The 11,146-nt window shown below is 41.2% G+C and overlaps 1 non-coding gene across 1 annotated transcript; it reads left to right on the forward strand.

Annotated features, from left to right (window-relative positions):
• Positions 1–7,334: 7,334 nt before the first annotated feature.
• Positions 7,335–7,442, forward strand: LOC112699820 (small nucleolar RNA R71). The gene has a single exon (XR_003152758.1). It is a non-coding gene; the product is annotated as a small nucleolar RNA R71 (small nucleolar RNA).
• Positions 7,443–11,146: the final 3,704 nt, after the last annotated feature.

The following is an 11,146-nucleotide window of genomic DNA, read 5'->3' on the forward strand; positions in this document are numbered from 1 at the left end:
ATTGCTTATCCTGTTCCGCTTGGCGGAGTTTTTGAGGATAAGGCATCTTGGCTTTATATTCTTCAACCTTAGATGCTGCAGGTTTATTCCTTACAGAAGTGGTTGAAGAAGCCTTGTTAGAGGGATTACTGTCAGCACTCTCAGGTGTCTGATCCTCCCTTGGCATCTGAACGCCAGGATTGGGTGGAAAATGGGCGTTTAACGCCAACTTTTCCCCCTTTTCTGGCGTTTGAACGCCAGAACTGGGCAGGGAATGGGCGTTTAACGCCAGCTTTCCCCCCTTTTCTGGCGTTTGAACGCCAAAAGTGTTCCTCTCTGGGCTCTTACTGTCCTCAGAGGGATTTTGAACAGTGGTTTGGTTATCCTCTGTCAATTGTTCCTTATTTGGCTTTTTGCTCTTTTGAGTAGTGTTATTCAGTGTCTTCCCACTCCTCAGTTGAACTGCTTGGCATTCCTCTGTTATTTGTTTAGATATTTGCTGTTTAGCTTGATTCAACTGCAGTTCCATGTTCTTGTTAGCAACTTTAGTTTCATGGAGCATCTCTTTAAATTCTGCTAACTGTTCTGTCATCAGGAGCAATTGTTGATTAAGCTCAATCATCTGTTCTTGAGGATTAGGATCAGTGGCTAGTGCCATGACTTCCTCTTTTGGAGGGAACTCATTGCTAGAGTACAAATATTGGTTTCTAGCAACAGTGTCTATAAGCTCTTGAGCTTCTTCAATTGTCTTCCTCATGTGTATAGATCCACCAGCTGAGTGGTCTAAAGACATCTGAGCTTTTTCTGTGAGCCCATAGTAGAAGATGTCTAACTGTACCCACTCTGAAAACATTTCAGAGGGGCATTTTCTTAGCATACCTCTATACCTCTTCCAGGCATTATAAAGGGATTCATTATCCTCTTGTTTAAAGCCTTGGATGTCCAGCCTTAGCTGTGTCATCCTCTTTGGAGGGTAAAAGTGATTCAGGAATTTGTCTGATAACTGTTTCCATGTCTTTATGCTTGCTGTAGGTTGGTTATTCAACCACCTTTTAGCTTGATCTTTTACAGCAAATGGAAACAGTAATAGTCTGTAGACATCTTGATCCACCTCTTTATCATATACTGTGTCAGCAATCTGTAAGAACTGTGCCAGAAACTCAGTAGGCTCTTTGGTGCGCGAAATTGTGATTAATACTTTTCACAACTCGAATAATCCCCGGTAATGAATCCAAAAAAACTTGGTGTTCAATACCATGGCATAAACACAACTTCGCACAACTAACCAGCAAGTGTACTGGGTCGTCCAAGTAATAAACCTTACGCGAGTAAGGGTCGATCCCACAGAGATTGTTGGTATGAAGCAAGCTATGGTCACCTTGTAAATCTTAGTCAGGCAAACTCAAATGGGTATGGTGATATGCGAATAAAACATAAAGGTAAAGATAGAGATACTTATGTAATTCATTGGTAGGAACTTCAGATAAGCGCATGAAGATGCCTTCCCTTCCGTCTCTCTGCTTTCCTACTGTCTTCATCCAATCCTTCTTACTCCTTTCCATGGCAAGCTTATGTAGGGTTTCACCGTTGTCAGTGAAAATGTTCCTATGCTCTGTCACAGCATGGCTAATCATCTGTCGGTTCTCGGTCAGGCCAGAATAGAATCCAGCGATTCTTTTGCGTCTGTCACTAACGCCCCACCTGCTAGGAGTTTGAAGCACGTCACAGTCATTCAATCATCGAATCCTACTCAGAATACCACAGACAAGGTTAGACCTTCCGGATTCTCTTGAATGCCACCATCAGTTCTAGCCTATACCACGGAGACTCTGATCTCACGGAATGGTTGGCTCGGTTGTCAGGCGAGCACTCGGTTGTCAGGCGATCAACCATGCATCGTGCAATCAGGAATCCAAGAGATATTCACCCAATCAAAGGTAGAACGGAGGTGGTTGTCAGTCACACGTTCATAGGTGAGAATGATGATGAGTGTCACGGATCATCACATTCATCAAGTTGAAGAACAAGTGATATCTTAGAATAAGAACAAGCAGAATTGAATGGAAGAACAATAGTAATTGCATTAATACTCGAGGTACAGCAGAGCTCCACACCTTAATCTATGGTGTGTAGAAACTCCACCGTTGAAAATACATAAGAACAAGGTCTAGGCATGGCCGTGAGGCCAGCCTCCCAATGATCTAAGAACTAGATGTCCAAAGATGATCTAGAGATCTCAAGTGATCAAAAGATTCCAAAGATCAGAAGATGAAAATACAATAGTAAAAGGTCCTACTTATAGAAAACTAGTAGCCTAGGGTTTACAGAGATGAGTAAATGACATAAAAATCCACTTCCGGGCCCACTTGGTGTGTGCTTGGGCTGAGCAATGAAGAATTTTCGTGCAGAGACCTCTCTTGGAGTTAAACGCCAGCTTTTATGCCAGTTTGGGCGTTTAACTCCCATTTTGGTGCCAGTTCCAGCGTTTAACGCTGGGATTTCTGAGGGTGACTTTGAACGCCGGTTTGGGCCATCAAATCTTGGGCAAAGTATGGACTATCATATATTGCTGGAAAGCCCAGGATGTCTACTTTCCAACGCCGTTGAGAGAGCGCCAATTGGGCTTCTGTAGCTCCAGAAAATCCGCTTCGAGTGCAGGGAGGTCAGAATCCAACAGCATCTGCAGTCCTTTTCAGTCTCTGAATCAGATTTTTGCTCAGGTCCCTCAATTTCAGCCAGAAAATACCTGAAATCACAGAAAAACACACAAACTCATAGTAAAGTCCAGAAAAGTGAATTTTAACTAAAAATTAATAAAAATATACTAAAAACTAACTAGATCATACCAAAAACATACTAAAATCAATGCCAAAAAGCATACAAATTATCCGCTCATCACAACACCAAACTTAAATTGTTGCTTGTCCTCAAGCAACTGAAAATCAATTAAGATAAAAAGAATAGAATATGCAATGAATTCCAAAAACATCTATGAAGATCAGTATCAATTAGATGAGCGGGGCTTTTAGCTTTTTGCCTCTGAACAGTTTTGGCATCTCACTCTATCCTTTGAAATTCAGAATGATTGGCTTCTTTAGGAACTCAGAATCCAGATAGTATTATTGATTCTCCTAGTTAAGTATCTTGAACACAGCTACTTATTGAGTCTTGGCCGTGGCCCAAAGCACTCTGTCTTCCAGTAATACCACCGGATACATACATGCCACAGACACATAATTGGGTGAACCTTTTCAGATTGTGACTCAGCTTTGCTAGAGTTCCCAATTAGAGGTGTCCAGGGTTCTTAAGCACACTCTTTTTGCCTTGGATCACAACTTTATTTCTTTCTTTTTCTTTTTCTTTTCTCTTTCTCTTTTTTTTTTCTTCTTTTTTTTCGTTTTTCTCTTTCTTTTTTTTTTTTGTATTCACTGCTTTTTCTTGCTTCAAGAATCATTTTTATGATTTTTCAGATCCTCAGTAACATGTCTCCTTTTTCATCATTCTTTCAAGAGCCAACATTCATGAACCACAAATTCAAAAGACATATGCACTGTTTAAGCATACATTCAGAGAACAAAAGTGTTGCCACCACATCAAAATAATTAAACTGTTATAAAATTCAAAATTCATGCAATTCTTTTTCTTTTTCAATTAAGCACGTTTTTATTTAAGAGAGGTGATGGATTCATAGGACATTCATAACTTTAAGGCATAGACACTAAGACACTAATGATCACAAGACACAAACATAGATAAACATAAGCATGAAATTTGAAAAACAGAAGAATAAAGAACAAGGAAATCAAGGAATGGGTCCACCTTAGTGATGGCGGCTCTTTCTTCCTCTTGAAGATCCTATGGAGTGCTTGAGCTCCTCAATGTCTCTTCCTTGTCTTTGTTGTTCCTCCCTCATGATTCTTTGATCTTCTCTAATTTCATGGAGGATGATGGAGTGTTCTTGATGCTCCACCCTTAGTTGTCCCATGTTGGAACTCAATTCTCCTAGGGAGGTGTTTAGTTGCTCCCAATAGTTTTGTGGAGGAAAGTACATCCCTTGAGGTATCTCAGGGATCTCATGATGAGTGGGGTCTCTTGTGTGCTCCATCCTCTTCCTAGTGATGGGCTTGCCAAGGTAGAGGACTTGTCCGCCACCTTATAGAGTTCTTGGGCTATAACCTCATGAACTTCTATTTCTTCTCCAATCATGATGCTGTGAATCATGATAGCCCGTTCTATGGTAACTTCGGACCGGTTGCTAGTGGGAATGATTGAGCGTTGGATGAACTCCAACCATCCTCTAGCCATGGGTTTGAGGTCATGCCTTCTCAATTGAACCGGCTTTCCTCTTGAATCTCTCTTCCATTGGGCGCCCTCTTCACATATGATTGTGAGGACTTGGTCCAACCTTTGATCAAAGTTGACCCTTCTAGTGTACGGATGTTCATCTCCTTGCATCATAGGCAAGTTGAACGCCACCCTCACACTTTCCGGACTAAAATCCAAGTATTTCCCCCGAACCATAGTAAGATAATTCTTTGGATTCGGGTTCACACTTTGATCATGGTTCTTGGTGATCCATGCATTGGCATAGAACTCTTGAACCATCAAGATTCCGACTTGTTGAATGGGGTTGGTAAGAACTTCCCAACCTCTTCTTCGGATCTCATGTTGGATCTCCGGATGTTCACCCTTTTTGAGTGAAAAAGGGACCTCGGGGATCACCTTCTTCAAGGCCACAACTTCATAGAAGTGGTCTTGATGCACCCTTGAGATGAATCTCTCCATCTCCCATGACTCGGAGGTGGAAGCTTTTGCCTTCCCTTTCCTCTTTCTAGAGGTTTCTCCGGCCTTGGATGCCATAAATGGTTATGGAAAAACAAAAAGCAATGCTTTTACCACACCAAACTTAAAATGTTTGCTCGTCCTCGAGCAAAAGGAGAAAGAAGAGAGTAGAAGAAGAAGAAATGAGGAAGAAGGGAATGGCTTTGTGTTCGGCCAAAAGGGGGAGAAGTGGTGTTTAGGTTGTGTGAAAATGAAGGAGTGAAGATGGGTTTATATAGGAGAGGGGGAAGGGTAGGGTTCGGTCAATTGAGGGTGGGTTTGGGTGGGAAAGTGGTTTGAATTTGAATGGTGAGGTAGGTGGGGTTTTATGAAGGATGGATGTGAGTGGTGAAGAGAAAGATGGTGGTGGGGTAGGTGGGGGTCCTGTGGGGTCCACAGATCCTGAGGTGTCAAGAAAAAGTCATCCCTGCACCAAATGGCAAGCAAAATCTCGATTTGTGCCAATTCTGGCGTTAAACGCCGGGCTGGTGCCCATTTCTGGCGTTTAACGCCAGCTTCTTGCCCCTTTCTGGCGTTTAACGCCAGTCTGGTGCCCCTTTCTGGCGTTAAACGCCCAGAATGGTGCCAGACTGGGCGTTAAACGCCCAACAGCTAACCTCACTGGCGTTTAAACGCCAGTAGGTGCGTCCTCCAGGGTGTGCTGTTTTTCTTCCTGTTTTTCATTCTGTTTTTGCTTTTTTCATTGATTTTGTGACTCCTCATGATCATCAACCTACAAAAAAAGAGAAAATAACAAAATAAAATAGATAAAATATAACATTGGGTTGCCTCCCAACAAGCGCTTCTTTAATGTCAGTAGCTTGACAGAGGACTCTCATGGAGCCTCACAGATACTCAGAGCCATGTTGGAACCTCCCAACACCAAACTTAGAGTTTGAATGTGGGGGTTCAACACCAAACTTAGAGTTTGGTTGTGGCCTCCCAACACCAAACTTAGAGTTTGACTGTGGGGGCTCTGTTTGGCTCTGTTTTGAGAGAAGCTCTTCATGCTTCCTCTCCATGATGACAGAGAGATATCCTTGGGCCTTAAACACCAAGGATTCTTCATTCACTTGAATGATTAACTCTCCTCTATCAACATCAATCACAGCCCTTGCTGTGGCTAGGAAGGGTCTGCCAAGGATGATGGATTCATCCATGCACTTCCCAGTCTCTAGGACTATGAAATCAGTAGGGATGTAATGGTCTTCAATCTTTACCAGAACATCCTCTACAAGTCCATGGGCTTGTTTTCTTGAGTTGTCTGCCATCTCTAGTGAGATTTTTGCAGCTTGCACCTCAGAGATCCCTAACTTCTCCATTACAGAGAGAGGCATGAGGTTTACACTTGACCCTAAGTCACACAAGGCCTTCTTGAAGGTCATGGTGCCTATGGTACAAGGTATTGAAAACTTCCCAGGATCCTGTCTCTTTTGAGGCAGTTTCTGCCTAGACAAGTTATCCAGTTCCTTGGTGAGCAAAGGGGATTCATCCTCCCAAGTCTCATTTCCAAATAACTTGTCATTTAGCTTCATGATTGCTCCAAGGTATTTAGCAACTTGCTCTTCAGTGACATACTCATCCTCTTCAGAGGAAGAATACTCATCAGAGCTCATGAATGGCAGAAGTAAGTCTAGTGGAATCTCTATGGTCTCATTTTCAGCCTCAGATTCCCATGATTCCTCATTGGGGAACTCATTGGAGGCCAGTGGACGCCCAGTGAGGCCTTCCTCAGTGGCGTTCACTGCCTCTTCTCCCTCCCAAAATTCGGCCATGTTGATGGCCTTGCACTCTCCTTTTGGATTTTCTTCTGTATTGCTTGGGAGAGTACTAGGAGGGAGTTCTGTAATTTTCTTGCTCAGCTGACCCACTTGTGCCTCCAAATTTCTAATGGAGGATCTTGTTTCAGTCATGAAACTTTGAGTGGTTTTGATCAGATCAGAGACCATGGTTGCTAAGTCAGAGTTATTCTGCTTAGAACTCTCTGTCTGTTGCTGAGAAGATGATGGAAAAGGCTTGCTATTGCTAAACCTGTTTCTTCCACCATTATTGTTGTTGAAACCTTGTTGGGGTCTCTGTTGATCCTTCCATGAAAAATTTGGATGATTTCTCCATGAAGGATTATAGGTGTTTCTATAGGGTTCTCCCATGTAATTCACCTCTTCCATTGAAGGGTTCTCAGGATCATAAGCTTCTTCCTCAGATGAAGCCTCCTTAGTACTGCTTGGTGCATTTTGCATTCCAGACAGACTTTGAGAAATCATATTGACTTGTTGAGTCAATATTTTATTCTGAGCCAATATGGCATTCAGAGTGTCAATCTCAAGAATTCCTTTCTTCTGACTAGTCCCATTGTTCACAGGATTTCTTTCAGAAGTGTACATGAATTGGTTATTTGCAACCATTTCAATCAGTTCTTGAGCTTCAGTAGGCGTCTTCTTCAGATGAAGAGATCCTCCTGCAGAGCTATCCAAAGACATCTTGGATAGTTCAGAGAGACCATCATAGAAAATACCTATGATGCTCCATTCAGAAAGCATATCAGAAGGACACTTTCTGATTAATTGTTTGTATCTTTCCCAAGCTTCATAGAGGGATTCTCCTTCCTTCTGTCTGAAGGTTTGGACTTCCACTCTAAGCTTACTCAATTTTTGAGGTGGAAAGAACTTTGCCAAGAAGGCATTGACTAGCTTTTCCCAAGAGTCCAGGCTTTCTTTAGGTTGAGAGTCCAACCATGTTCTAGCTCTGTCTCTTACAGCAAAAGGGAATAGCATAAGTCTGTAGACCTCAGAGTCAACCCCATTAGTCTTGACAGTGTCACAGATTTGCAAGAACTCAGCTAAGAACTGATGAGGATCTTCCAATGGAAGTCCATGGAACTTGCAATTCTGTTGCATTAGAGAAACTAATTGAGGCTTAAGCTCAAAGTTGTTTGCTCCAATGGCAGGGATAGAGATGCTTCTCCCATAGAAATCGGGAGTAGGTGCAGTAAAGTCACCCAGCACCTTCCTTGCATTGTTGGCATTGTTGTTTTCGGCTGCTATGTGTTCTTCTTCTTTGAAGAATTCGGTCAGGTCCTCTAAAGAGAGTTGTGCTTTGGCTTCTCTTAGCTTTCTCTTCAAGGTCCTTTCAGGTTCAGGATCAGCCTCAACAAGAATGCCTTTGTCTTTGCTCCTGCTCATAAGAAAGAGAAGGGAACAAGAAAATGTGGAATCCTCTATGTCACAGTATAGAGATTCCTTTAGGTGTCAGAGGAAAAGAAAAGTGGAAGGCAGAAGTAGAAAATTCGAACTTATCAAAGGAGATGGAGTTCGAATTTTGCATTAAGGGATAGTGTTAGTCCATAAATAGAAGGATGTGAGAAGAAGGGAAGTAATTTTCGAAAATTAAGTAAAAGATTTTGAAAACATTTTTGAAAACATTACTTGATTTTCGAAAATGAAAGTGGAAAAGAAATCAAGTGATTTTTGAAAGAGATTTTAAAATTAGAAGTCAAAAAGATTTGATTGAAAACTATTTTGAAAAAGATGTGGTTAAGAAAATATGATTAGTTTTTAAAAAGATGTGATTGAGAAGATATGATTTGAAAAACATTTTAAAAAAAAGATTTGATTTTGAAAATTAAAAACTTGACTAACAAGAAAAGATATGATTCAACCATTAAACCTTTCTCAACAGAAAAGGTAACATACTTGAAATGTTGAATCAAATCATTAATTGATAGTAAGTATCTTAGAAAATAGAAAGAAATTGATTTTGAAAAAGATTTGATTGAAAAATTGATTTGAAAAAAGATTTGATTTTGAAAAACTTTGAAAACCTGAAAAAAATTGCATTGAAAAATAGAATCTTCCCTCTTGTGCCATCCTGGCGTTAAACGCCCAGAATGGTGCACATTCTGGCGTTTAACGCCCAAAACTATACCCTTTTGGGCGTTAAACGCCCAACCAGGTACCCTGGCTGGCGTTTAAACGCCAGTCTGTCCTTCTTCACTGGGCGTTTTGAACGCCCAGCTTTTTCTGTACAATTCCTCTGCTGAATGTTCTGAATCTTCAATTCTCTGTATTATTGACTTGAAAAGACACAAATTAAAAATATATTTAGATTTTTAATAATAAGAACAAATCAAAATGCAACAAGAATCAAATAACAATGCATGCAAGACACAAAACTTAGCAGTTTGTACACTACTGACACTTACGAAATGAAAATGCATATAAGACACACAAAACACTCAAGTCAATTGAATTCAAAGATCAGAGCATGAAAATTATCAAGAATTGCTTGAAAATTCTTAAGACACATGAATGAATGCATGCAATTGACACCAAACTTAACATGAGAAACTAGACTCAAGAAATTTTTGGATTTTATGATTTTTTTGATTTTTTTGTGTTTTTCGAAAATTAAGTGGAAAAAGATATCAAAATTCTTAATGAGAATCCCAGGAATCATGCAATGTTAGTCTAAAGCTTCAGTCTAAAGGAATTAGACATGGTTAGCCAAGCTTCAGCAGAACACTGCATTCAAGAGCTAAATTGATGAAGATCAATCAGATTTGGTGATGATAAGAACATCACCTTGAAACACTAGAAATCATTCTTAAGAACTCTGAAGAAAAAATACCTAATCTAAGTAACAAGATGAACCGTCAGTTGTCCAAACTCAACAATCCCCGGCAACGGCGCCAAAAACTTGGTGCGCGAAATTGTGATCAATACTTTTCACAACTCGAATAATCCCCGGTAATGAATCCAAAAAAACTTGGTGTTCAATACCATGGCATAAACACAACTTCGCACAACTAACCAGCAAGTGTACTGGGTCGTCCAAGTAATAAACCTTACGCGAGTAAGGGTCGATCCCACAGAGATTGTTGGTATGAAGCAAGCTATGGTCACCTTGTAAATCTTAGTCAGGCAAACTCAAATGGGTATGGTGATATGCGAATAAAACATAAAGGTAAAGATAGAGATACTTATGTAATTCATTGGTAGGAACTTCAGATAAGCGCATGAAGATGCCTTCCCTTCTGTCTCTCTGCTTTCCTACTGTCTTCATCCAATCCTTCTTACTCCTTTCCATGGCAAGCTTATGTAGGGTTTCACCGTTGTCAGTGGCTACCTCCCATCCTCTCAGTGAAAATGTTCCTATGCTCTGTCACAGCATGGCTAATCATCTGTCGGTTCTCGGTCAGGCCGGAATAGAATCCAGCGATTCTTTTGCGTCTGTCACTAACGCCCCGCCTGCTAGGAGTTTGAAGCACGTCACAGTCATTCAATCATCGAATCCTACTCAGAATACCACAGACAAGGTTAGACCTTCCGGATTCTCTTGAATGCCGCCATCAGTTCTAGCCTATACCACGAAGACTCTGATCTCACGGAATGGTTGGCTCGGTTGTCAGGCGAGCACTCGGTTGTCAGGCGATCAACCATGCATCGTGCAATCAGGAATCCAAGAGATACTCACCCAATCGAAGGTAGAACGGAGGTGGTTGTCAGTCACACGTTCATAGGTGAGAATGATGATGAGTGTCACGGATCATCACATTCATCAAGTTGAAGAACAAGTGATATCTTAGAACAAGAACAAGCGGAATTGAATGGAAGAACAATAGTAATTGCATTAATACTCGAGGTACAGCAGAGCTCCACACCTTAATCTATGGTGTGTAGAAACTCCACCGTTGAAAATACATAAGAACAAGGTCTAGGCATGGCCGTGAGGCCAGCCTCCCAATGATCTAAGAACTAGACGTCCAAAGATGATCTAGAGATCTCAAGTGATCAAAAGATTCCAAAGATCAGAAGATGAAAATACAATAGTAAAAGGTCCTACTTATAGAAAACTAGTAGCCTAGGGTTTACAGAGATGAGTAAATGACATAAAAATCCACTTCCGGGCCCACTTGGTGTGTGCTTGGGCTGAGCAATGAAGAATTTTCGTGCAGAGACCTCTCTTGGAGTTAAACGCCAGCTTTTATGCCAATTTGGGCGTTTAACTCCCATTTTGGTGCCAGTTCCAGCGTTTAACGCTGGGATTTCTGAGGGTGACTTTGAACGCCGGTTTGGGCCATCAAATCTTGGGCAAAGTATGGACTATCATATATTGCTGGAAAGCCCAGGATGTCTACTTTCCAACGCCATTGAGAGCGCGCCAATTGGGCTTCTGTAGCTCCAGAAAATCCGCTTCGAATGCAGGGAGGTCAGAATCCAACAGCATCTGCAGTCCTTTTCAGTCTCTGAATCAGATTTTTGCTCAGGTCCCTCAATTTCAGCCAGAAAATACCTGAAATCACAGAAAAACACACAAACTCATAGTAAAGTCCAGAAAAGTGAATTTT

The sequence above is a fragment of the Arachis hypogaea genome, chromosome 6 (genome assembly GCF_003086295.3).
Source record: "Arachis hypogaea cultivar Tifrunner chromosome 6, arahy.Tifrunner.gnm2.J5K5, whole genome shotgun sequence".
Lineage (NCBI taxonomy): Eukaryota > Viridiplantae > Streptophyta > Magnoliopsida > Fabales > Fabaceae > Arachis > Arachis hypogaea.